Source organism: Propithecus coquereli, unplaced genomic scaffold (assembly GCF_000956105.1).
Source record: "Propithecus coquereli isolate 6110/MARCELLA unplaced genomic scaffold, Pcoq_1.0 Scaffold227, whole genome shotgun sequence".
Classification (NCBI taxonomy): Eukaryota; Metazoa; Chordata; class Mammalia; order Primates; family Indriidae; genus Propithecus; species Propithecus coquereli.
This window is the reverse complement of record NW_012147808.1, coordinates 2,163,955-2,167,230: the sequence shown is the minus strand read 5'-3', so window position 1 is coordinate 2,167,230 and position 3,276 is coordinate 2,163,955. Positions and strand designations below refer to the sequence as shown.

The 3,276-nt window shown below is 38.5% G+C and overlaps 1 protein-coding gene across 3 annotated transcripts in view; it reads right to left on the bottom strand.

Moving 5' to 3' along the window:
- Positions 1-3,276, bottom strand: part of LOC105811091 (chromosome unknown open reading frame, human C11orf49) — a 199,217-nt gene that overhangs the window by 110,106 nt on the left and 85,835 nt on the right. The gene's annotated exons all lie outside the window — the stretch shown is intronic.

Here is a 3,276-nt window from a genome sequence, read left to right as displayed (position 1 = left end):
AATATCCCTAAACAGAAGTAAAGATTTATATCAAGGGAATATCAGTCTTTGCCAGACTTGGAAAATTCAGATTAATCTTTCGACATGGAAAGAATTACCAAAGTGAGAAGCTGAATTTTAAAGGCTTTTTACATTTCAATATACCTTTTTGCTTCCAGGAGTCTAAAATTGCCTAGGTAGCAAGAGAGGTTCACTATAGTTTTCATGAGATTATCTAAAATTCAGACATAGGAAAATTAGCATTGTTCAGTCCTCAGTTATGCAGAAATGATATTATATCCCTGTACTTGTTAAAAACTGGAATAAATGTTTCTTGTCAGAAAGAATCAAGTCCTTAGTTTTCTACAGGTGGCTTCATTTTTAGACATTATTATGCTAAAACTCTACTCTTCTTTTGCTACCTCCCAGAAGTGTTAGTTTCCTCTTGATAATGCGAAAATATGTACACGATGTTCTAAGGAAGTTATCTGTAGAAGAACAATATAGTAGAAGCTGCACTGAGTAGGTACTTGGCATTAGTGGAAAAAATAGGGCTTAATAAATCCTTTCCTTTTGAACCTTGCTTCCAAGAGTTTTCGTTCATTCTGGATTAAAATTGGGACTGACACATTCTGGGACAGAAAGATGTTCTAAGGTTTCCTGGAAAGAACTGAGAATATATTAAAACCATTTAACCAAAGATTTTAGGATCACTTAGACAGAAATTTTATATTTGGTCTTTAAGAAATCAGAGGCTATCTGATTAAGAAGCATAACAACAAATATCCAGCATAAAATCTAAGTCTTGTTTATGCCACAGGAGAAACAGGGAGAACTTGGAGCTGCTGCTTCTCAGCAGCTGGATGAATCACTGGCAGCTGCTATTAGAAAGATAAAGAAATCCACATCTGCTAAGAGTCCAAATGCTATACAAATCCCTTGTGATAGTAAATAAATTCTTGAAGAGGCCCCACTTCTAAATCAGGGAAAAAATTAAGGCTATCTAAAAACTATTTTCCATAGTTACCGCCACATGCTATATCACAGAAACTAGCTCTAGCTGTATATACCATTTTTCGATACACTGGTGACTCTTGAACAACATGGGTTTGAACTGTGTAGGTTCATTTATACATGTATTTTTTCCAACCAAATGGGGATTGAAAATACAGTACTCAAGGGATTCAAAACCTGTGTATATGGAGGGCCAACTTTTCATAAATGTAGGTTTCACAGGGACAACTACAGGACTTGAGTATGTACAGATTTTGGTATACATGGAAGTCCTGGAACCAATCCCCATGTATACCAAGGAACGACCGTAATAGGTATCCAATAAATATTTGCTGACTGAATAAGGGACTAGGAAAGAATTGGGAAAGATAAGTTCTGATAAAATAGTACAAACTTCACCTATACACTCAAAGCCCCCAGTTTTGTTTATGTAGAGACCAATGAGATAGTTTTTCTGAGCTACTTCACTTAAAATTGGGTCCACACTGGTTTTTACCTATTAGTGCATTTATTCCATAAAGGAAAAGATGCTATCCTCAGTACACTAAGTACTCAGTACACTCAGTACACTTAGTACACTACTTGTTACATAAATACTATAATAGAGATGGATGATCTCTAGAGTTACATGTCAAGAAGCAGTGATTTACCATTAGTAAATTTGGGTTCTATTTCCGGCTTTGCTATTGTGAAATCCACTGTGAAATCTTTCTACAAATTACACAATTTCATTATTTACAAATTGAGCACAATAATATCTACTTTACCTATTTCTTAGGATAGTTGAAATGATCTAGTAAGATACTGGGTAGAGGAGTTTTAGAAAAAAAAGTTTCAGTAGCAATACATAAAGTAGCAGTAGCATCAATTAGAGCAGGGTGGGGGATTTTGTAAAGTCAAAAGCAGGGAGCGTAGTTGTTCACTCACTGTATAACCTCAGCACCAGGCGCAGTAAGTCTACCAGAAATATTTGCTAAATGAGTGAGAAATGAGAAAGTAGTTTAGGCCTTCCTCTTCTTTAAGATAGGATCACTGTAGAAACTGTCTGGGTGTGGTGGCTCATGCCTGTAATCCTAGCACTCTAGGAGGCAGAGGTGGGAGGATCTCTTGAGGTCAGGAGTTTGAGACTAGCCTGAGCAAGAGTGAGACCCCATCACTACTAAAAGTAGAAAAAATTAGCTGGGCCACTAAATATAGAAAAAAAAATTAGCTGGACATGGTGGTACACGCCTGTAGTCCCAGTTCCTCGGGAGGCTGAGGCAGAAGGATTGCTTGAGCCCAGGAGTGTGAGGTTGCTGTGAGCTAGGCTGACGCCATGGCACTCACTCTAGCCCAGGCAAAAGAGTGAGACTCTGTGTAAAAAAAAAAAAAAAAATGGTCTTTCAGGAGCTCTTTTATTCCTTTACCGGCTCATCTACTCTAGTCATTCTGATCTTCTGTTTCTTTCTTTTCATTTTTTTCTTTTCCTTTTTTTTGTGGAGATGGGGTCTTGCCATGTCGCTAGGCTGGAATGCAATGGCCCGATTGTAGCTCACTTGTAACATCGAACTCCTGGGCTCAAGTGGTACTCCTGAGTAGCTGGGACTACAGATTAGCCACTGAGCCTGGCTAATTTTTTTTATTTTGTGGAGACAGGGTCTCACTATGTTGCTCAGGCTGGTCTCAAACTCCTGGCCTCAAGCAATCCTCCTGACTCGGCCTCCCAGAGTGCTGGGATTACAGATGAGAGAGCCACTGCGCCCAACCTGATCTTCTGTTTCTTAAATATTCCAGGTTCTTTTATGCTTCAGCATATGTCCTACCTAAAATGCCCTTTTCTCTTTTATCCATATGGATAATTCCAACTCTTCCTTTCTAATTTAGATTGAACAGCCAATTCTCAGGAGAATCCCCAACATACTTTTCTCCCTCTTCTCTAACAACAGTATCCTCATCCCAATCCCCTATTCAGGAATTTCCTTCTTTGTATTCACATTATTCCTTATATTTACTACATGGGATTTTAATATTTGCCATTAGCAAGGGCTCTGGAGCCAGACGGCATGGGTATAAATCTGGGCCCGGCATTTACTATGTTACCTTGTCTAGTTACTCAACTCCTGTGACCCTGGGTTTCATTAGTTACAAAATGGGGATTATAGTATCTACCAAAGCGAGCAGTTGTGAAGATTAAATGAGTTACTACATGTAAAGTGCTCAAAGCTATAATTGGCTCTTAATAGGTATCATTGGTGATGGTGGTAGTGGTAGTAATATCTCTGGCATAAGACAGATAGTTCCTCA